Raw genomic sequence first — 19347 nt, 5'->3', positions numbered from 1 at the left:
ACTTCAGGAACAAGATAATTGTTCGAAAAAAGATGCGACAGTAGGAAGCGTATTCCTTGCACATGAATGCAAGCCATGGAGATGCCGGAGATTGAACCTGGGACCTCACACATGCAAAGCGTGCGCTCTACCACTGAGCTACATCCCCAATTTAGGAGTGAGTTTAGGTTTCCTGGACTTCATTCCTCAACGCACAGACCAAAGGAGCCGAAGTGTGGAGTAAATTCTAGAGCAATAGTAATCAGTGTAGATGTGAATCCAGCTCTGAGTTACGGTCAAAGACTTGCGATTAAGCTCAGCACAATGTTTCCGTGGGTCTTTCTGCCTGTTTTCTCACATTGCTCCTCACTCTTCCTCCTCCTTCCCATCGCCAGAAAGTATAGAAGGCTTTGTAAAGGAACACCACGGTGTGTTGGTGGGACGTTTTCTTTTCGATCACAATGGAATTGAGCTTTTTTTTCAGAGTGGATGGTGAATCCAGAAGGCAGGGGTTGAGAAAACATAAGCTGTTAAGTGGAGAAAAAGCCAATTTGTTTGATAATATATATTACCTAGTTTCTTATATTCGCCTGTACTATTGATGTAAGCAAAGTTGGTTGAAAGTACAGTTCCCATTTATGTCACTTTACTGAGTGGTAAAATGTTGCCCATGCCGTAGGGTTGTATGCAGTCTTTAAAATCTGGAAGAGAAAAAGCCTATTCCTGCTACGTGAAATGCCAAAGAAAAGCGGTTTGAGTGACAGAAATTCCTTGGGAGTCTTGCCACTAAGCTTGAGTGTGTTAGCCAAGCATTTGCTGCCATATTTGAAAAAGGTTGGAGATGCTGGGGATTGAACCCAGGACCTCATACATGCGAAGCATGTGCTCTACCACTGAGCTACATCCCCAAAAGTCTGTGAGCAGAGTAGAGTAGAGCAGAGCGCACACAAGTACTGATTTGACACTGCGACTTCAGGAACAAGATAATTGTTCGAAAAAAGATGCGACAGTAGGAAGCGTATTCCTTGCACATGAATGCAAGCCATGTAGATGCCGGGGATTGAACCCGGGGCCTCACACATGCAAAGCGTGCGCTCTACCACTGAGCTACATCCCCAATTAAGGAGTGAGCTTAGGTTTCCTGGACTTCATTCCTCAACGCACAGACCAAAGGAGCCGAAGTGTGGAGTAAATTCTAGAGCAATAGTAATCAGTGTAGATGTGAATCCAGCTCTGAGTTACGGTCAAAGACTTGCGATTAAGCTCAGCACAATGTTTCCGTGGGTCTTTCTGCCTGTTTTCTCACATTGCTCCTCACTCTTCCTCCTCCTTCCCATCGCCAGAAAGTATAGAAGGCTTTGTAAAGGAACACCACGGTGCGTTGGTGGGACGTTTTCTTTTCGATCACAATGGAATTGAGCTTTTTTTTCAGAGTGGATGGTGAATCCAGAAGGCAGGGGTTGAGAAAACATAAGCTGTTAAGTGGAGAAAAAGCCAATTTGTTTGATAATATATATTACCTAGTTTCTTATATTCGCCTGTACTATTGATGTAAGCAAAGTTGGTTGAAAGTACAGTTCCCATTTATGTCACTTTACTGAGTGGTAAAATGTTGCCCATGCCGTAGGGTTGTATGCAGTCTTTAAAATCTGGAAGAGAAAAAGCCTATTCCTGCTACGTGAAATGCCAAAGAAAAGCGGTTTGAGTGACAGAAATTCCTTGGGAGTCTTGCCACTAAGCTTGAGTGTGTTAGCCAAGCATTTGCTGCCATATTTGAAAAAGGTTGGAGATGCTGGGGATTGAACCCAGGACCTCATACATGCGAAGCATGTGCTCTACCACTGAGCTACATCCCCAAAAAGTCTGTGAGCAGAGTAGAGTAGAGCAGAGCGCACACAAGTACTGATTTGACACTGCGACTTCAGGAACAAGATAATTGTTCGAAAAAAGATGCGACAGTAGGAAGCGTATTCCTTGCACATGAATGCCAGCCATGGAGATGCCGGGGATTGAACCCGGGGCCTCACACATGCAAAGCGTGCGCTCTACCACTGAGCTACATCCCCAATTTAGGAGTGAGCTTAGGTTTCCTGGACTTCATTCCTCAACGCACAGACCAAAGGAGCCGAAGTGTGGAGTAAATTCTAGAGCAATAGTAATCAGTGTAGATGTGAATCCAGCTCTGAGTTACGGTCAAAGACTTGCGATTAAGCTCAGCACAATGTTTCCGTGGGTCTTTCTGCCTGTTTTCTCACATTGCTCCTCACTCTTCCTCCTCCTTCCCATCGCCAGAAAGTATAGAAGGCTTTGTAAAGGAACACCACGGTGTGTTGGTGGGACGTTTTCTTTTCGATCACAATGGAATTGAGCTTTTTTTTCAGAGTGGATGGTGAATCCAGAAGGCAGGGGTTGAGAAAACATAAGCTGTTAAGTGGAGAAAAAGCCAATTTGTTTGATAATATATATTACCTAGTTTCTTATATTCGCCTGTACTATTGATGTAAGCAAAGTTGGTTGAAAGTACAGTTCCCATTTATGTCACTTTACTGAGTGGTAAAATGTTGCCCATGCCGTAGGGTTGTATGCAGTCTTTAAAATCTGGAAGAGAAAAAGCCTATTCCTGCTACGTGAAATGCCAAAGAAAAGCGGTTTGAGTGACAGAAATTCCTTGGGAGTCTTGCCACTAAGCTTGAGTGTGTTAGCCAAGCATTTGCTGCCATATTTGAAAAAGGTTGGAGATGCTGGGGATTGAACCCAGGACCTCATACATGCGAAGCATGCGCTCTACCACTGAGCTACATCCCCAAAAGTCTGTGAGCAGAGTAGAGTAGAGCAGAGCGCACACAAGTACTGATTTGACACTGCGACTTCAGGAACAAGATAATTGTTCGAAAAAAGATGCGACAGTAGGAAGCGTATTCCTTGCACATGAATGCAAGCCATGGAGAAGCCGGGGATTGAGCCCGGGGCCTCACACATGCAAAGCGTGCGCTCTACCACTGAGCTACATCCCCAATTTAGGAGTGAGCTTAGGTTTCCTGGACTTCATTCCTCAACGCACAGACCAAAGGAGCCGAAGTGTGGAGTAAATTCTAGAGCAATAGTAATCAGTGTAGATGTGAATCCAGCTCTGAGTTACGGTCAAAGACTTGCGATTAAGCTCAGCACAATGTTTCCGTGGGTCTTTCTGCCTGTTTTCTCACATTGCTCCTCACTCTTCCTCCTCCTTCCCATCGCCAGAAAGTATAGAAGGCTTTGTAAAGGAACACCACGGTGTGTTGGTGGGACGTTTTCTTTTCGATCACAATGGAATTGAGCTTTTTTTTCAGAGTGGATGGTGAATCCAGAAGGCAGGGGTTGAGAAACAGCTCTTTCTGCCTGTTTTCTCACATTGCTCCTCACTCTTCCTCCTCCTTCCCATCGCCAGAAAGTATAGAAGGCTTTGTAAAGGAACACCACGGTGTGTTGGTGGGACGTTTTCTTTTCGATCACAATGGAATTGAGCTTTTTTTTCAGAGTGGATGGTGAATCCAGAAGGCAGGGGTTGAGAAAACATAAGCTGTTAAGTGGAGAAAAAGCCAATTTGTTTGATAATATATATTACCTAGTTTCTTATATTCGCCTGTACTATTGATGTAAGCAAAGTTGGTTGAAAGTACAGTTCCCATTTATGTCACTTTACTGAGTGGTAAAATGTTGCCCATGCCGTAGGGTTGTATGCAGTCTTTAAAATCTGGAAGAGAAAAAGCCTATTCCTGCTACGTGAAATGCCAAAGAAAAGCGGTTTGAGTGACAGAAATTCCTTGGGAGTCTTGCCACTAAGCTTGAGTGTGTTAGCCAAGCATTTGCTGCCATATTTGAAAAAGGTTGGAGATGCTGGGGATTGAACCCAGGCCCTCATACATGCGAAGCATGCGCTCTACCACTGAGCTACATCCCCAAAAGTCTGTGAGCAGAGTAGAGTAGAGAAGAGCAGAGCGCACACAAGTACTGATTTGACACTGCGACTTCAGGAACAAGATAATTGTTCGAAAAAAGATGCGACAGTAGGAAGCGTATTCCTTGCACATGAATGCAAGCCATGAAGATGCCGGGGATTGAACGCGGGGCCTCACACATGCAAAGCGTGCGCTCTACCACTGAGCTACATCCCCAATTTAGGAGTGAGCTTAGGTTTCCTGGACTTCATTCCTCAACGCACAGACCAAAGGAGCCGAAGTGTGGAGTAAATTCTAGAGCAATAGTAATCAGTGTAGATGTGAATCCAGCTCTGAGTTACGGTCAAAGACTTGCGATTAAGCTCAGCACAATGTTTCCGTGGGTCTTTCTGCCTGTTTTCTCACATTGCTCCTCACTCTTCCTCCTCCTTCCCATCGCCAGAAAGTATAGAAGGCTTTGTAAAGGAACACCACGGTGTGTTGGTGGGACGTTTTCTTTTCGATCACAATGGAATTGAGCTTTTTTTTCAGAGTGGATGGTGAATCCAGAAGGCAGGGGTTGAGAAAACATAAGCTGTTAAGTGGAGAAAAAGCCAATTTGTTTGATAATATATATTACCTAGTTTCTTATATTCGCCTGTACTATTGATGTAAGCAAAGTTGGTTGAAAGTACAGTTCCCATTTATGTCACTTTACTGAGTGGTAAAATGTTGCCCATGCCGTAGGGTTGTATGCAGTCTTTAAAATCTGGAAGAGAAAAAGCCTATTCCTGCTACGTGAAATGCCAAAGAAAAGCGGTTTGAGTGACAGAAATTCCTTGGGAGTCTTGCCACTAAGCTTGAGTGTGTTAGCCAAGCATTTGCTGCCATATTTGAAAGAGGTTGGAGATGCTGGGGATTGAACCCAGGACCTCATACATGCGAAGCATGTGCTCTACCACTGAGCTACATCCCCAAAAGTCTGTGAGCAGAGTAGAGTAGAGTAGAGCAGAGCGCACACAAGTACTGATTTGACACTGCGACTTCAGGAACAAGATAATTGTTCGAAAAAAGATGCGACAGTAGGAAGCGTATTCCTTGCACATGAATGCAAGCCATGGAGATGCCGGGGATTGAACCCGGGACCTCACACATGCAAAGCGTGCGCTCTACCACTGAGCTACATCCCCAATTTAGGAGTGAGTTTAGGTTTCCTGGACTTCATTCCTCAACGCACAGACCAAAGGAGCCGAAGTGTGGAGTAAATTCTAGAGCAATAGTAATCAGTGTAGATGTGAATCCAGCTCTGAGTTACGGTCAAAGACTTGCGATTAAGCTCAGCACAATGTTTCCGTGGGTCTTTCTGCCTGTTTTCTCACATTGCTCCTCACTCTTCCTCCTCCTTCCCATCGCCAGAAAGTATAGAAGGCTTTGTAAAGGAACACCACGGTGTGTTGGTGGGACGTTTTCTTTTCGATCACAATGGAATTGAGCTTTTTTTTCAGAGTGGATGGTGAATCCAGAAGGCAGGGGTTGAGAAAACATAAGCTGTTAAGTGGAGAAAAAGCCAATTTGTTTGATAATATATATTACCTAGTTTCTTATATTCGCCTGTACTATTGATGTAAGCAAAGTTGGTTGAAAGTACAGTTCCCATTTATGTCACTTTACTGAGTGGTAAAATGTTGCCCATGCCGTAGGGTTGTATGCAGTCTTTAAAATCTGGAAGAGAAAAAGCCTATTCCTGCTACGTGAAATGCCAAAGAAAAGCGGTTTGAGTGACAGAAATTCCTTGGGAGTCTTGCCACTAAGCTTGAGTGTGTTAGCCAAGCATTTGCTGCCATATTTGAAAAAGGTTGGAGATGCTGGGGATTGAACCCAGGACCTCATACATGCGAAGCATGTGCTCTACCACTGAGCTACATCCCCAAAAGTCTGTGAGCAGAGTAGAGTAGAGCAGAGCGCACACAAGTACTGATTTGACACTGCGACTTCAGGAACAAGATAATTGTTCGAAAAAAGATGCGACAGTAGGAAGCGTATTCCTTGCACATGAATGCAAGCCATGTAGATGCCGGGGATTGAACCCGGGGCCTCACACATGCAAAGCGTGCGCTCTACCACTGAGCTACATCCCCAATTAAGGAGTGAGCTTAGGTTTCCTGGACTTCATTCCTCAACGCACAGACCAAAGGAGCCGAAGTGTGGAGTAAATTCTAGAGCAATAGTAATCAGTGTAGATGTGAATCCAGCTCTGAGTTACGGTCAAAGACTTGCGATTAAGCTCAGCACAATGTTTCCGTGGGTCTTTCTGCCTGTTTTCTCACATTGCTCCTCACTCTTCCTCCTCCTTCCCATCGCCAGAAAGTATAGAAGGCTTTGTAAAGGAACACCACGGTGCGTTGGTGGGACGTTTTCTTTTCGATCACAATGGAATTGAGCTTTTTTTTCAGAGTGGATGGTGAATCCAGAAGGCAGGGGTTGAGAAAACATAAGCTGTTAAGTGGAGAAAAAGCCAATTTGTTTGATAATATATATTACCTAGTTTCTTATATTCGCCTGTACTATTGATGTAAGCAAAGTTGGTTGAAAGTACAGTTCCCATTTATGTCACTTTACTGAGTGGTAAAATGTTGCCCATGCCGTAGGGTTGTATGCAGTCTTTAAAATCTGGAAGAGAAAAAGCCTATTCCTGCTACGTGAAATGCCAAAGAAAAGCGGTTTGAGTGACAGAAATTCCTTGGGAGTCTTGCCACTAAGCTTGAGTGTGTTAGCCAAGCATTTGCTGCCATATTTGAAAAAGGTTGGAGATGCTGGGGATTGAACCCAGGACCTCATACATGCGAAGCATGTGCTCTACCACTGAGCTACATCCCCAAAAGTCTGTGAGCAGAGTAGAGTAGAGCAGAGCGCACACAAGTACTGATTTGACACTGCGACTTCAGGAACAAGATAATTGTTCGAAAAAAGATGCGACAGTAGGAAGCGTATTCCTTGCACATGAATGCAAGCCATGGAGATGCCGGGGATTGAACCCGGGGCCTCACACATGCAAAGCGTGCGCTCTACCACCGAGCTACATCCCCAATTTAGGAGTGAGCTTAGGTTTCCTGGACTTCATTCCTCAACGCACAGACCAAAGGAGCCGAAGTGTGGAGTAAATTCTAGAGCAATAGTAATCAGTGTAGATGTGAATCCAGCTCTGAGTTACGGTCAAAGACTTGCGATTAAGCTCAGCACAATGTTTCCGTGGGTCTTTCTGCCTGTTTTCTCACATTGCTCCTCACTCTTCCTCCTCCTTCCCATCGCCAGAAAGTATAGAAGGCTTTGTAAAGGAACACCACGGTGTGTTGGTGGGACATTTTCTTTTCGATCACAATGGAATTGAGCTTTTTTTTCAGAGTGGATGGTGAATCCAGAAGGCAGGGGTTGAGAAAACATAAGCTGTTAAGTGGAGAAAAAGCCAATTTGTTTGATAATATATATTACCTAGTTTCTTATATTCGCCTGTACTATTGATGTAAGCAAAGTTGGTTGAAAGTACAGTTCCCATTTATGTCACTTTACTGAGTGGTAAAATGTTGCCCATGCCGTAGGGTTGTATGCAGTCTTTAAAATCTGGAAGAGAAAAAGCCTATTCCTGCTACGTGAAATGCCAAAGAAAAGCGGTTTGAGTGACAGAAATTCCTTGGGAGTCTTGCCACTAAGCTTGAGTGTGTTGGCCAAGCATTTGCTGCCATATTTGAAAAAGGTTGGAGATGCTGGGGATTGAACCCAGGACCTCATACATGCGAAGCATGCGCTCTACCACTGAGCTACATCCCCAAAAGTCTGTGAGCAGAGTAGAGTAGAGCAGAGCGCACACAAGTACTGATTTGACACTGCGACTTCAGGAACAAGATAATTGTTCGAAAAAAGATGCGACAGTAGGAAGCGTATTCCTTGCACATGAATGCAAGCCATGGAGAGGCCGGGGATTGAGCCCGGGGGCTCACACATGCAAAGCGTGCGCTCTACCACTGAGCTACATCCCCAATTTAGGAGTGAGCTTAGGTTTCCTGGACTTCATTCCTCAACGCACAGACCAAAGGAGCCGAAGTGTGGAGTAAATTCTAGAGCAATAGTAATCAGTGTAGATGTGAATCCAGCTCTGAGTTACGGTCAAAGACTTGCGATTAAGCTCAGCACAATGTTTCCGTGGGTCTTTCTGCCTGTTTTCTCACATTGCTCCTCACTCTTCCTCCTCCTTCCCATCGCCAGAAAGTATAGAAGGCTTTGTAAAGGAACACCACAGTGTGTTGGTGGGACGTTTTCTTTTCGATCACAATGGAATTGAGCTTTTTTTTCAGAGTGGATGGTGAATCCAGAAGGCAGGGGTTGAGAAAACATAAGCTGTTAAGTGGAGAAAAAGCCAATTTGTTTGATAATATATATTACCTAGTTTCTTATATTCGCCTGTACTATTGATGTAAGCAAAGTTGGTTGAAAGTACAGTTCCCATTTATGTCACTTTACTGAGTGGTAAAATGTTGCCCATGCCGTAGGGTTGTATGCAGTCTTTAAAATCTGGAAGAGAAAAAGCCTATTCCTGCTACGTGAAATGCCAAAGAAAAGCGGTTTGAGTGACAGAAATTCCTTGGGAGTCTTGCCACTAAGCTTGAGTGTGTTAGCCAAGCATTTGCTGCCATATTTGAAAAAGGTTGGAGATGCTGGGGATTGAACCCAGGACCTCATACATGCGAAGCATGCGCTCTACCACTGAGCTACATCCCCAAAAGTCTGTGAGCAGAGTAGAGTAGAGCAGAGCGCACACAAGTACTGATTTGACACTGCGACTTCAGGAACAAGATAATTGTTCGAAAAAAGATGCGACAGTAGGAAGCGTATTCCTTGCACATGAATGCAAGCCATGGAGATGCCGGGGATTGAACCCGGGGCCTCACACATGCAAAGCGTGCGCTCTACCACTGAGCTACATCCCCAATTTAGGAGTGAGCTTAGGTTTCCTGGACTTCATTCCTCAACACACAGACCAAAGGAGCCGAAGTGTGAAGTAAATTCTAGAGCAATAGTAATCAGTGTAGATGTGAATCCAGCTCTGAGTTACGGTCAAAGACTTGCGATTAAGCTCAGCACAATGTTTCCGTGGGTCTTTCTGCCTGTTTTCTCACATTGCTCCTCACTCTTCCTCCTCCTTCCCATCGCCAGAAAGTATAGAAGGCTTTGTAAAGGAACACCACGGTGTGTTGGTGGGACGTTTTCTTTTCGATCACAATGGAATTGAGCTTTTTTTTCAGAGTGGATGGTGAATCCAGAAGGCAGGGGTTGAGAAAACATAAGCTGTTAAGTGGAGAAAAAGCCAATTTGTTTGATAATATATATTACCTAGTTTCTTATATTCGCCTGTACTATTGATGTAAGCAAAGTTGGTTGAAAGTACAGTTCCCATTTATGTCACTTTACTGAGTGGTAAAATGTTGCCCATGCCGTAGGGTTGTATGCAGTCTTTAAAATCTGGAAGAGAAAAAGCCTATTCCTGCTACGTGAAATGCCAAAGAAAAGCGGTTTGAGTGACAGAAATTCCTTGGGAGTCTTGCCACTAAGCTTGAGTGTGTTAGCCAGGCATTTGCTGCCATATTTGAAAAAGGTTGGAGATGCTGGGGATTGAACCCAGGACCTCATACATGCGAAGCATGTGCTCTACCACTGAGCTACATCCCCAAAAGTCTGTGAGCAGAGTAGAGTAGAGCAGAGCGCACACAAGTACTGATTTGACACTGCGACTTCAGGAACAAGATAATTGTTCGAAAAAAGATGCGACAGTAGGAAGCGTATTCCTTGCACATGAATGCAAGCCATGGAGATGCCGGGGATTGAACCCGGGGCCTCACACATGCAAAGCGTGCGCTCTACCACAGAGCTACATCCCCAATTTAGGAGTGAGCTTAGGTTTCCTGGACTTCATTCCTCAACGCACAGACCAAAGGAGCCGAAGTGTGGAGTAAATTCTAGAGCAATAGTAATCAGTGTAGATGTGAATCCAGCTCTGAGTTACGGTCAAAGACTTGCGATTAAGCTCAGCACAATGTTTCCGTGGGTCTTTCTGCCTGTTTTCTCACATTGCTCCTCACTCTTCCTCCTCCTTCCCATCGCCAGAAAGTATAGAAGGCTTTGTAAAGGAACACCACGGTGTGTTGGTGGGACGTTTTCTTTTCGATCACAATGGAATTGAGCTTTTTTTTCAGAGTGGATGGTGAATCCAGAAGGCAGGGGTTGAGAAAACATAAGCTGTTAAGTGGAGAAAAAGCCAATTTGTTTGATAATATATATTACCTAGTTTCTCATATTCGCCTGTACTATTGATGTAAGCAAAGTTGGTTGAAAGTACAGTTCCCATTTATGTCACTTTACTGAGTGGTAAAATGTTGCCCATGCCGTAGGGTTGTATGCAGTCTTTAAAATCTGGAAGAGAAAAAGCCTATTCCTGCTACGTGAAATGCCAAAGAAAAGCGGTTTGAGTGACAGAAATTCCTTGGGAGTCTTGCCACTAAGCTTGAGTGTGTTAGCCAGGCATTTGCTGCCATATTTGAAAAAGGTTGGAGATGCTGGGGATCGAACCCAGGACCTCATACATGCGAAGCATGTGCTCTACCACTGAGCTACATCCCCAAAAGTCTGTGAGCAGAGTAGAGTAGAGCAGAGCGCACACAAGTACTGATTTGACACTGCGACTTCAGGAACAAGATAATTGTTCGAAAAAAGATGCGACAGTAGGAAGCGTATTCCTTGCACATGAATGCAAGCCATGGAGATGCCGGGGATTGAACCCGGGGCCTCACACATGCAAAGCGTGCGCTCTACCACTGAGCTACATCCCCAATTTAGGAGTGAGCTTAGGTTTCCTGGACTTCATTCCTCAACGCACAGACCAAAGGAGCCGAAGTGTGGAGTAAATTCTAGAGCAATAGTAATCAGTGTAGATGTGAATCCAGCTCTGAGTTACGGTCAAAGACTTGCGATTAAGCTCAGCACAATGTTTCCGTGGGTCTTTCTGCCTGTTTTCTCACATTGCTCCTCACTCTTCCTCCTCCTTCCCATCGCCAGAAAGTATAGAAGGCTTTGTAAAGGAACACCACGGTGTGTTGGTGGGACGTTTTCTTTTCGATCACAATGGAATTGAGCTTTTTTTTCAGAGTGGATGGTGAATCCAGAAGGCAGGGGTTGAGAAAACATAAGCTGTTAAGTGGAGAAAAAGCCAATTTGTTTGATAATATATATTACCTAGTTTCTTATATTCGCCTGTACTATTGATGTAAGCAAAGTTGGTTGAAAGTACAGTTCCCATTTATGTCACTTTACTGAGTGGTAAAATGTTGCCCATGCCGTAGGGTTGTATGCAGTCTTTAAAATCTGGAAGAGAAAAAGCCTATTCCTGCTACGTGAAATGCCAAAGAAAAGCGGTTTGAGTGACAGAAATTCCTTGGGAGTCTTGCCACTAAGCTTGAGTGTGTTAGCCAAGCATTTGCTGCCATATTTGAAAAAGGTTGGAGATGCTGGGGATTGAACCCAGGCCCTCATACATGCGAAGCATGCGCTCTACCACTGAGCTACATCCCCAAAAGTCTGTGAGCAGAGTAGAGTAGAGAAGAGCAGAGCGCACACAAGTACTGATTTGACACTGCGACTTCAGGAACAAGATAATTGTTCGAAAAAAGATGCGACAGTAGGAAGCGTATTCCTTGCACATGAATGCAAGCCATGAAGATGCCGAGGATTGAACGCGGGGCCTCACACATGCAAAGCGTGTGCTCTACCACTGAGCTACATCCCCAATTTAGGAGTGAGCTTAGGTTTCCTGGACTTCATTCCTCAACGCACAGACCAAAGGAGCCGAAGTGTGGAGTAAATTCTAGAGCAATAGTAATCAGTGTAGATGTGAATCCAGCTCTGAGTTACGGTCAAAGACTTGCGATTAAGCTCAGCACAATGTTTCCGTGGGTCTTTCTGCCTGTTTTCTCACATTGCTCCTCACTCTTCCTCCTCCTTCCCATCGCCAGAAAGTATAAAAGGCTTTGTAAAGGAACACCACGGTGTGTTGGTGGGACGTTTTCTTTTCGATCACAATGGAATTGAGCTTTTTTTTCAGAGTGGATGGTGAATCCAGAAGGCAGGGGTTGAGAAAACATAAGCTGTTAAGTGGAGAAAAAGCCAATTTGTTTGATAATATATATTACCTAGTTTCTTATATTCGCCTGTACTATTGATGTAAGCAAAGTTGGTTGAAAGTACAGTTCCCATTTATGTCACTTTACTGAGTGGTAAAATGTTGCCCATGCCGTAGGGTTGTATGCAGTCTTTAAAATCTGGAAGAGAAAAAGCCTATTCCTGCTACGTGAAATGCCAAAGAAAAGCGGTTTGAGTGACAGAAATTCCTTGGGAGTCTTGCCACTAAGCTTGAGTGTGTTAGCCAAGCATTTGCTGCCATATTTGTAAAAGGTTGGAGATGCTGGGGATTGAACCCAGGACCTCATACATGCGAAGCATGTGCTCTACCACTGAGCTACATCCCCAAAAGTCTGTGAGCAGAGTAGAGTAGAGCAGAGCGCACACAAGTACTGATTTGACACTGCGACTTCAGGAACAAGATAATTGTTCAAAAAAAGAGGCGACAGTAGGAAGCGTATTCCTTGCACATGAATGCAAGCCATGGAGATGCCGGGGATTGAACCCGGGGCCTCACACATGCAAAGCGTGCGCTCTACCTCTGAGCTACATCCCCAATTTAGGAGTGAGCTTAGGTTTCCTGGACTTCATTCCTCAACGCACAGACCAAAGGAGCCGAAGTGTGGAGTAAATTCTAGAGCAATAGTAATCAGTGTAGATGTGAATCCAGCTCTGAGTTACGGTCAAAGACTTGCGATTAAGCTCAGCACAATGTTTCCGTGGGTCTTTCTGCCTGTTTTCTCACATTGCTCCTCACTCTTCCTCCTCCTTCCCATCGCCAGAAAGTATAGAAGGCTTTGTAAAGGAACACCACGGTGTGTTGGTGGGACGTTTTCTTTTCGATCACAATGGAATTGAGCTTTTTTTTCAGAGTGGATGGTGAATCCAGAAGGCAGGGGTTGAGAAAACATAAGCTGTTAAGTGGAGAAAAAGCCAATTTGTTTGATAATATATATTACCTAGTTTCTTATATTCGCCTGTACTATTGATGTAAGCAAAGTTGGTTGAAAGTACAGTTCCCATTTATGTCACTTTACTGAGTGGTAAAATGTTGCCCATGCCGTAGGGTTGTATGCAGTCTTTAAAATCTGGAAGAGAAAAAGCCTATTCCTGCTACGTGAAATGCCAAAGAAAAGCGGTTTGAGTGACAGAAATTCCTTGGGAGTCTTGCCACTAAGCTTGAGTGTGTTAGCCAAGCATTTGCTGCCATATTTGAAAAAGGTTGGAGATGCTGGGGATTGAACCCAGGACCTCATACATGCGAAGCATGTGCTCTACCACTGAGCTACATCCCCAAAAGTCTATGAGCAGAGTAGAGTAGAGCAGAGCGCACACAAGTACTGATTTGACACTGCGACTTCAGGAACAAGATAATTGTTCGAAAAAAGATGCGACAGTAGGAAGCGTATTCCTTGCACATGAATGCAAGCCATGGAGATGCCGGGGATTGAACCCGGGGCCTCACACATGCAAAGCGTGCGCTCTACCACTGAGCTACATCCCCAATTTAGGAGTGAGCTTAGGTTTCCTGGACTTCATTCCTCAACGCACAGACCAAAGGAGCCGAAGTGTGGAGTAAATTCTAGAGCAATAGTAATCAGTGTAGATGTGAATCCAGCTCTGAGTTACGGTCAAAGACTTGCGATTAAGCTCAGCACAATGTTTCCGTGGGTCTTTCTGCCTGTTTTCTCACATTGCTCCTCACTCTTCCTCCTCCTTCCCATCGCCAGAAAGTATAGAAGGCTTTGTAAAGGAACACCACGGTGTGTTGGTGGGACGTTTTCTTTTCGATCACAATGGAATTGAGCTTTTTTTTCAGAGTGGATGGTGAATCCAGAAGGCAGGGGTTGAGAAAACATAAGCTGTTAAGTGGAGAAAAAGCCAATTTGTTTGATAATATATATTACCTAGTTTCTTATATTCGCCTGTACTATTGATGTAAGCAAAGTTGGTTGAAAGTACAGTTCCCATTTATGTCACTTTACTGAGTGGTAAAATGTTGTCCATGCCGTAGGGTTGTATGCAGTCTTTAAAATCTGGAAGAGAAAAAGCCTATTCCTGCTACGTGAAATGCCAAAGAAAAGCGGTTTGAGTGACAGAAATTCCTTGGGAGTCTTGCCACTAAGCTTGAGTGTGTTAGCCAAGCATTTGCTGCCATATTTGAAAAAGGTTGGAGATGCTGGGGATTGAACCCAGGACCTCATACATGCGAAGCATGCGCTCTACCACTGAGCTACATCCCCAAAAGTCTGTGAGCAGAGTAGAGTAGAGAAGAGCAGAGCGCACACAAGTACTGATTTGACACTGCGACTTCAGGAACAAGATAATTGTTCGAAAAAAGATGCGACAGTAGGAAGCGTATTCCTTGCACATGAATGCAAGCCATGAAGATGCCGGGGATTGAACGCGGGGCCTCACACATGCAAAGCGTGCGCTCTACCACTGAGCTACATCCCCAATTTAGGAGTGAGCTTAGGTTTCCTGGACTTCATTCCTCAACGCACAGACCAAAGGAGCCGAAGTGTGGAGTAAATTCTAGAGCAATAGTAATCAGTGTAGATGTGAATCCAGCTCTGAGTTACGGTCAAAGACTTGCGATTAAGCTCAGCACAATGTTTCCGTGGGTCTTTCTGCCTGTTTTCTCACATTGCTCCTCACTCTTCCTCCTCCTTCCCATCGCCAGAAAGTATAGAAGGCTTTGTAAAGGAACACCACGGTGTGTTGGTGGGACGTTTTCTTTTCGATCACAATGGAATTGAGCTTTTTTTTCAGAGTGGATGGTGAATCCAGAAGGCAGGGGTTGAGAAAACATAAGCTGTTAAGTGGAGAAAAAGCCAATTTGTTTGATAATATATATTACCTAGTTTCTTATATTCGCCTGTACTATTGATGTAAGCAAAGTTGGTTGAAAGTACAGTTCCCATTTATGTCACTTTACTGAGTGGTAAAATGTTGCCCATGCCGTAGGGTTGTATGCAGTCTTTAAAATCTGGAAGAGAAAAAGCCTATTCCTGCTACGTGAAATGCCAAAGAAAAGCGGTTTGAGTGACAGAAATTCCTTGGGAGTCTTGCCACTAAGCTTGAGTGTGTTGGCCAAGCATTTGCTGCCATATTTGAAAAAGGTTGGAGATGCTGGGGATTGAACCCAGGACCTCATACATGCGAAGCATGTGCTCTACCACTGAGCTACATCCCCAAAAGTCTGTGAGCAGAGTAGAGTAGAGCAGAGCGCACACAAGTACTGATTTGACACTGCGACTTCAGGAACAAGATAATTGTTCGAAAAAAGATGCGACAGTAGGAAGCGTATTCCTTGCACATGAATGCAAGCCATGGAGATGCCGGGGATTGAACCCGGGGCCTCACACATGCAAAGCGTGCGCTCTACCACTGAGCTACATCCCCAATTAAGGAGTGAGCTTAGGTTTCCTGGACTTCATTCCTCAACGCACAGACCAAAGGAGCCGAAGTGTGGAGTAAATTCTAGAGCAATAGTAATCAGTGTAGATGTGAATCCAGCTCTGAGTTACGGTCAAAGACTTGCGATTAAGCTCAGCACAATGTTTCCGTGGGTCTTTCTGCCTGTTTTCTCACATTGCTCCTCACTCTTCCTCCTCCTTCCCATCGCCAGAAAGTATAGAAGGCTTTGTAAAGGAACACCACAGTGTGTTGGTGGGACGTTTTCTTTTCGATCACAATGGAATTGAGCTTTTTTTTCAGAGTGGATGGTGAATCCAGAAGGCAGGGGTTGAGCAAACATAAGCTGTTAAGTGGAGAAAAAGCCAATTTGTTTGATAATATATATTACCTAGTTTCTTATATTCGCCTGTACTATTGATGTAAGCAAAGTTGGTTGAAAATATGCTGCCATATTTGAAAAAGGTTGGAGATGCTGGGGATTGAACCCAGGACCTCATACATGCGAAGCATGCGCTCTACCACTGAGCTACATCCCCAAAAGTCTGTGAGCAGAGTAGAGTAGAGCAGAGCGCACACAAGTACTGATTTGACACTGCGACTTCAGGAACAAGATAATTGTTCGAAAAAAGATGCGACAGTAGGAAGCGTATTCCTTGCACATGAATGCAAGCCATGGAGATGCCGGGGATTGAACCCGGGGCCTCACACATGCAAAGCGTGCGCTCTACCACTGAGCTACATCCCCAATTTAGGAGTGAGCTTAGGTTTCCTGGACTTCATTCCTCAACACACAGACCAAAGGAGCCGAAGTGTGAAGTAAATTCTAGAGCAATAGTAATCAGTGTAGATGTGAATCCAGCTCTGAGTTACGGTCAAAGACTTGCGATTAAGCTCAGCACAATGTTTCCGTGGGTCTTTCTGCCTGTTTTCTCACATTGCTCCTCACTCTTCCTCCTCCTTCCCATCGCCAGAAAGTATAGAAGGCTTTGTAAAGGAACACCACGGTGTGTTGGTGGGACGTTTTCTTTTCGATCACAATGGAATTGAGCTTTTTTTTCAGAGTGGATGGTGAATCCAGAAGGCAGGGGTTGAGAAAACATAAGCTGTTAAGTGGAGAAAAAGCCAATTTGTTTGATAATATATATTACCTAGTTTCTTATATTCGCCTGTACTATTGATGTAAGCAAAGTTGGTTGAAAGTACAGTTCCCATTTATGTCACTTTACTGAGTGGTAAAATGTTGCCCATGCCGTAGGGTTGTATGCAGTCTTTAAAATCTGGAAGAGAAAAAGCCTATTCCTGCTACGTGAAATGCCAAAGAAAAGCGGTTTGAGTGACAGAAATTCCTTGGGAGTCTTGCCACTAAGCTTGAGTGTGTTAGCCAGGCATTTGCTGCCATATTTGAAAAAGGTTGGAGATGCTGGGGATTGAACCCAGGACCTCATACATGCGAAGCATGTGCTCTACCACTGAGCTACATCCCCAAAAGTCTGTGAGCAGAGTAGAGCAGAGCGCACACAAGTACTGATTTGACACTGCGACTTCAGGAACAAGATAATTGTTCGAAAAAAGATGCGACAGTAGGAAGCGTATTCCTTGCACATGAATGCAAGCCATGGAGATGCCGGGGATTGAACCCGGGGCCTCACACATGCAAAGCGTGCGCTCTACCACTGAGCTACATCCCCAATTTAGGAGTGAGCTTAGGTTTCCTGGACTTCATTCCTCAACGCACAGCCCAAAGGAGCCGAAGTGTGGAGTAAATTCTAGAGCAATAGTAATCAGTGTAGATGTGAATCCAGCTCTGAGTTACGGTCAAAGACTTGCGATTAAGCTCAGCACAATGTTTCCGTGGGTCTTTCTGCCTGTTTTCTCACATTGCTCCTCACTCTTCCTCCTCCTTCCCATCGCCAGAAAGTATAGAAGGCTTTGTAAAGGAACACCACGGTGTGTTGGTGGGACGTTTTCTTTTCGATCACAATGGAATTGAGCTTTTTTTTCAGAGTGGATGGTGAATCCAGAAGGCAGGGGTTGAGAAAACATAAGCTGTTAAGTGGAGAAAAAGCCAATTTGTTTGATAATATATATTACCTAGTTTCTTATATTCGCCTGTACTATTGATGTAAGCAAAGTTGGTTGAAAGTACAGTTCCCATTTATGTCACTTTACTGAGTGGTAAAATGTTGTCCATGCCGTAGGGTTGTATGCAGTCTTTAAAATCTGGAAGAGAAAAAGCCTATTCCTGCTACGTGAAATGCCAAAGAAAAGCGGTTTGAGTGACAGAAATTCCTTGGGAGTCTTGCCACTAAGCTTGAGTGTGTTAGCCAAGCATTTGCTGCCATATTTGAAAAAGGTTGGAGATGCTGGGGATTGAACCCAGGCCCTCATACATGCGAAGCATGCGCTCTACCACTGAGCTACATCCCCAAAAGTCTGTGAGCAGAGTAGAGTAGAGAAGAGCAGAGCGCACACAAGTACTGATTTGACACTGCGACTTCAGGAACAAGATAATTGTTCGAAAAAAGATGCGACAGTAGGAAGCGTATTCCTTGCACATGAATGCAAGCCATGAAGATGCCGGGGATTGAACGCGGGGCCTCACACATGCAAAGCGTGCGCTCTACCACTGAGCTACATCCCCAATTTAGGAGTGAGCTTAGGTTTCCTGGACTTCATTCCTCAACGCACAGACCAAAGGAGCCGAAGTGTGGAGTAAATTCTAGAGCAATAGTAATCAGTGTAGATGTGAATCCAGCTCTGAGTTACGGTCAAAGACTTGCGATTAAGCTCAGCACAATGTTTCCGTGGGTCTTTCTGCCTGTTTTCTCACATTGCTCCTCACTCTTCCTCCTCCTTCCCATCGCCAGAAAGTATAGAAGGCTTTGTAAAGGAACACCACGGTGTGTTGGTGGGACGTTTTCTTTTCGATCACAATGGAATTGAGCTTTTTTTTCAGAGTGGATGGTGAATCCAGAAGGCAGGGGTTGAGAAAACATAAGCTGTTAAGTGGAGAAAAAGCCAATTTGTTTGATAATATATATTACCTAGTTTCTTATATTCGCCTGTACTATTGATGTAAGCAAAGTTGGTTGAAAGTACAGTTCCCATTTATGTCACTTTACTGAGTGGTAAAATGTTGCCCATGCCGTAGGGTTGTATGCAGTCTTTAAAATCTGGAAGAGAAAAAGCCTATTCCTGCTACGTGAAATGCCAAAGAAAAGCGGTTTGAGTGACAGAAATTCCTTGGGAGTCTTGCCACTAAGCTTGAGTGTGTTAGCCAAGCATTTGCTGCCATATTTGAAAAAGGTTGGAGATGCTGGGGATTGAACCCAGGACCTCATACATGCGAAGCATGTGCTCTACCACTGAGCTACATCCCCAAAAGTCTGTGAGCAGAGTAGAGTAGAGCAGAGCGCACACAAGTACTGATTTGACACTGCGACTTCAGGAACAAGATAATTGTTCGAAAAAAGATGCGACAGTAGGAAGCGTATTCCTTGCACATGAATGCAAGCCATGGAGATGCCGGGGATTGAACCCGGGGCCTCACACATGCAAAGCGTGCGCTCTACCACTGAGCTACATCCCCAATTTAGGAGTGAGCTTAGGTTTCCTGGACTTCATTCCTCAACGCACAGACCAAAGGAGCCGAAGTGTGGAGTAAATTCTAGAGCAATAGTAATCAGTGTAGATGTGAATCCAGCTCTGAGTTACGGTCAAAGACTTGCGATTAAGCTCAGCACAATGTTTCCGTGGGTCTTTCTGCCTGTTTTCTCACATTGCTCCTCACTCTTCCTCCTCCTTCCCA

The 19347-nt window shown here is 44.5% G+C and overlaps 40 non-coding genes across 40 annotated transcripts; all 40 read right to left on the bottom strand.

The window, feature by feature from the left end:
* Positions 1–76: 76 nt before the first annotated feature.
* Positions 77–148, bottom strand: TRNAA-UGC (transfer RNA alanine (anticodon UGC)). Its single transcript has one exon. It is a non-coding gene; the product is annotated as a tRNA-Ala (tRNA).
* Positions 149–815: 667 nt separating this feature from the next.
* TRNAA-CGC (transfer RNA alanine (anticodon CGC)) lies at positions 816–887 on the bottom strand. The gene has a single exon. It is a non-coding gene; the product is annotated as a tRNA-Ala (tRNA).
* A 137-nt stretch (positions 888–1024) lies between these two features.
* TRNAA-UGC (transfer RNA alanine (anticodon UGC)) lies at positions 1025–1096 on the bottom strand. The gene has a single exon. It is a non-coding gene; the product is annotated as a tRNA-Ala (tRNA).
* A 667-nt stretch (positions 1097–1763) lies between these two features.
* Positions 1764–1835, bottom strand: TRNAA-CGC (transfer RNA alanine (anticodon CGC)). Its single transcript has one exon. It is a non-coding gene; the product is annotated as a tRNA-Ala (tRNA).
* Positions 1836–1973: 138 nt separating this feature from the next.
* Positions 1974–2045, bottom strand: TRNAA-UGC (transfer RNA alanine (anticodon UGC)). The gene has a single exon. It is a non-coding gene; the product is annotated as a tRNA-Ala (tRNA).
* Positions 2046–2712: 667 nt separating this feature from the next.
* Positions 2713–2784, bottom strand: TRNAA-CGC (transfer RNA alanine (anticodon CGC)). The gene has a single exon. It is a non-coding gene; the product is annotated as a tRNA-Ala (tRNA).
* A 137-nt stretch (positions 2785–2921) lies between these two features.
* On the bottom strand, positions 2922–2993 carry TRNAA-UGC (transfer RNA alanine (anticodon UGC)). Its single transcript has one exon. It is a non-coding gene; the product is annotated as a tRNA-Ala (tRNA).
* Positions 2994–3847: 854 nt separating this feature from the next.
* TRNAA-CGC (transfer RNA alanine (anticodon CGC)) lies at positions 3848–3919 on the bottom strand. Its single transcript has one exon. It is a non-coding gene; the product is annotated as a tRNA-Ala (tRNA).
* Positions 3920–4061: 142 nt separating this feature from the next.
* On the bottom strand, positions 4062–4133 carry TRNAA-UGC (transfer RNA alanine (anticodon UGC)). Its single transcript has one exon. It is a non-coding gene; the product is annotated as a tRNA-Ala (tRNA).
* Positions 4134–4800: 667 nt separating this feature from the next.
* On the bottom strand, positions 4801–4872 carry TRNAA-CGC (transfer RNA alanine (anticodon CGC)). Its single transcript has one exon. It is a non-coding gene; the product is annotated as a tRNA-Ala (tRNA).
* Positions 4873–5014: 142 nt separating this feature from the next.
* TRNAA-UGC (transfer RNA alanine (anticodon UGC)) lies at positions 5015–5086 on the bottom strand. Its single transcript has one exon. It is a non-coding gene; the product is annotated as a tRNA-Ala (tRNA).
* A 667-nt stretch (positions 5087–5753) lies between these two features.
* TRNAA-CGC (transfer RNA alanine (anticodon CGC)) lies at positions 5754–5825 on the bottom strand. Its single transcript has one exon. It is a non-coding gene; the product is annotated as a tRNA-Ala (tRNA).
* Positions 5826–5962: 137 nt separating this feature from the next.
* On the bottom strand, positions 5963–6034 carry TRNAA-UGC (transfer RNA alanine (anticodon UGC)). Its single transcript has one exon. It is a non-coding gene; the product is annotated as a tRNA-Ala (tRNA).
* Positions 6035–6701: 667 nt separating this feature from the next.
* TRNAA-CGC (transfer RNA alanine (anticodon CGC)) lies at positions 6702–6773 on the bottom strand. Its single transcript has one exon. It is a non-coding gene; the product is annotated as a tRNA-Ala (tRNA).
* A 137-nt stretch (positions 6774–6910) lies between these two features.
* Positions 6911–6982, bottom strand: TRNAA-UGC (transfer RNA alanine (anticodon UGC)). The gene has a single exon. It is a non-coding gene; the product is annotated as a tRNA-Ala (tRNA).
* A 667-nt stretch (positions 6983–7649) lies between these two features.
* On the bottom strand, positions 7650–7721 carry TRNAA-CGC (transfer RNA alanine (anticodon CGC)). Its single transcript has one exon. It is a non-coding gene; the product is annotated as a tRNA-Ala (tRNA).
* An 876-nt stretch (positions 7722–8597) lies between these two features.
* On the bottom strand, positions 8598–8669 carry TRNAA-CGC (transfer RNA alanine (anticodon CGC)). Its single transcript has one exon. It is a non-coding gene; the product is annotated as a tRNA-Ala (tRNA).
* A 137-nt stretch (positions 8670–8806) lies between these two features.
* TRNAA-UGC (transfer RNA alanine (anticodon UGC)) lies at positions 8807–8878 on the bottom strand. The gene has a single exon. It is a non-coding gene; the product is annotated as a tRNA-Ala (tRNA).
* Positions 8879–9545: 667 nt separating this feature from the next.
* TRNAA-CGC (transfer RNA alanine (anticodon CGC)) lies at positions 9546–9617 on the bottom strand. The gene has a single exon. It is a non-coding gene; the product is annotated as a tRNA-Ala (tRNA).
* Positions 9618–9754: 137 nt separating this feature from the next.
* TRNAA-UGC (transfer RNA alanine (anticodon UGC)) lies at positions 9755–9826 on the bottom strand. The gene has a single exon. It is a non-coding gene; the product is annotated as a tRNA-Ala (tRNA).
* A 667-nt stretch (positions 9827–10493) lies between these two features.
* Positions 10494–10565, bottom strand: TRNAA-CGC (transfer RNA alanine (anticodon CGC)). The gene has a single exon. It is a non-coding gene; the product is annotated as a tRNA-Ala (tRNA).
* A 137-nt stretch (positions 10566–10702) lies between these two features.
* Positions 10703–10774, bottom strand: TRNAA-UGC (transfer RNA alanine (anticodon UGC)). Its single transcript has one exon. It is a non-coding gene; the product is annotated as a tRNA-Ala (tRNA).
* A 667-nt stretch (positions 10775–11441) lies between these two features.
* On the bottom strand, positions 11442–11513 carry TRNAA-CGC (transfer RNA alanine (anticodon CGC)). Its single transcript has one exon. It is a non-coding gene; the product is annotated as a tRNA-Ala (tRNA).
* Positions 11514–11655: 142 nt separating this feature from the next.
* Positions 11656–11727, bottom strand: TRNAA-UGC (transfer RNA alanine (anticodon UGC)). Its single transcript has one exon. It is a non-coding gene; the product is annotated as a tRNA-Ala (tRNA).
* A 667-nt stretch (positions 11728–12394) lies between these two features.
* On the bottom strand, positions 12395–12466 carry TRNAA-CGC (transfer RNA alanine (anticodon CGC)). Its single transcript has one exon. It is a non-coding gene; the product is annotated as a tRNA-Ala (tRNA).
* Positions 12467–12603: 137 nt separating this feature from the next.
* Positions 12604–12675, bottom strand: TRNAA-UGC (transfer RNA alanine (anticodon UGC)). The gene has a single exon. It is a non-coding gene; the product is annotated as a tRNA-Ala (tRNA).
* A 667-nt stretch (positions 12676–13342) lies between these two features.
* On the bottom strand, positions 13343–13414 carry TRNAA-CGC (transfer RNA alanine (anticodon CGC)). The gene has a single exon. It is a non-coding gene; the product is annotated as a tRNA-Ala (tRNA).
* A 137-nt stretch (positions 13415–13551) lies between these two features.
* On the bottom strand, positions 13552–13623 carry TRNAA-UGC (transfer RNA alanine (anticodon UGC)). Its single transcript has one exon. It is a non-coding gene; the product is annotated as a tRNA-Ala (tRNA).
* Positions 13624–14290: 667 nt separating this feature from the next.
* On the bottom strand, positions 14291–14362 carry TRNAA-CGC (transfer RNA alanine (anticodon CGC)). Its single transcript has one exon. It is a non-coding gene; the product is annotated as a tRNA-Ala (tRNA).
* A 142-nt stretch (positions 14363–14504) lies between these two features.
* Positions 14505–14576, bottom strand: TRNAA-UGC (transfer RNA alanine (anticodon UGC)). Its single transcript has one exon. It is a non-coding gene; the product is annotated as a tRNA-Ala (tRNA).
* A 667-nt stretch (positions 14577–15243) lies between these two features.
* Positions 15244–15315, bottom strand: TRNAA-CGC (transfer RNA alanine (anticodon CGC)). The gene has a single exon. It is a non-coding gene; the product is annotated as a tRNA-Ala (tRNA).
* Positions 15316–15452: 137 nt separating this feature from the next.
* Positions 15453–15524, bottom strand: TRNAA-UGC (transfer RNA alanine (anticodon UGC)). The gene has a single exon. It is a non-coding gene; the product is annotated as a tRNA-Ala (tRNA).
* A 479-nt stretch (positions 15525–16003) lies between these two features.
* TRNAA-CGC (transfer RNA alanine (anticodon CGC)) lies at positions 16004–16075 on the bottom strand. Its single transcript has one exon. It is a non-coding gene; the product is annotated as a tRNA-Ala (tRNA).
* A 137-nt stretch (positions 16076–16212) lies between these two features.
* TRNAA-UGC (transfer RNA alanine (anticodon UGC)) lies at positions 16213–16284 on the bottom strand. The gene has a single exon. It is a non-coding gene; the product is annotated as a tRNA-Ala (tRNA).
* Positions 16285–16951: 667 nt separating this feature from the next.
* TRNAA-CGC (transfer RNA alanine (anticodon CGC)) lies at positions 16952–17023 on the bottom strand. Its single transcript has one exon. It is a non-coding gene; the product is annotated as a tRNA-Ala (tRNA).
* A 132-nt stretch (positions 17024–17155) lies between these two features.
* Positions 17156–17227, bottom strand: TRNAA-UGC (transfer RNA alanine (anticodon UGC)). Its single transcript has one exon. It is a non-coding gene; the product is annotated as a tRNA-Ala (tRNA).
* Positions 17228–17894: 667 nt separating this feature from the next.
* On the bottom strand, positions 17895–17966 carry TRNAA-CGC (transfer RNA alanine (anticodon CGC)). The gene has a single exon. It is a non-coding gene; the product is annotated as a tRNA-Ala (tRNA).
* Positions 17967–18108: 142 nt separating this feature from the next.
* Positions 18109–18180, bottom strand: TRNAA-UGC (transfer RNA alanine (anticodon UGC)). The gene has a single exon. It is a non-coding gene; the product is annotated as a tRNA-Ala (tRNA).
* Positions 18181–18847: 667 nt separating this feature from the next.
* On the bottom strand, positions 18848–18919 carry TRNAA-CGC (transfer RNA alanine (anticodon CGC)). The gene has a single exon. It is a non-coding gene; the product is annotated as a tRNA-Ala (tRNA).
* A 137-nt stretch (positions 18920–19056) lies between these two features.
* TRNAA-UGC (transfer RNA alanine (anticodon UGC)) lies at positions 19057–19128 on the bottom strand. Its single transcript has one exon. It is a non-coding gene; the product is annotated as a tRNA-Ala (tRNA).
* Between the last annotated feature and the right edge of the window lie 219 nt (positions 19129–19347).

This window comes from Phyllobates terribilis, unplaced genomic scaffold (assembly GCF_046119375.1).
Source record: "Phyllobates terribilis strain yellow unplaced genomic scaffold, ASM4611937v1 Scaffold_1__5_contigs__length_1240528914, whole genome shotgun sequence".
In the NCBI taxonomy this organism is placed as follows: Eukaryota; Metazoa; Chordata; class Amphibia; order Anura; family Dendrobatidae; genus Phyllobates; species Phyllobates terribilis.
Note: the sequence above shows the minus strand (reverse complement) of the source record. Positions and strands in the feature narration are given on the sequence as shown.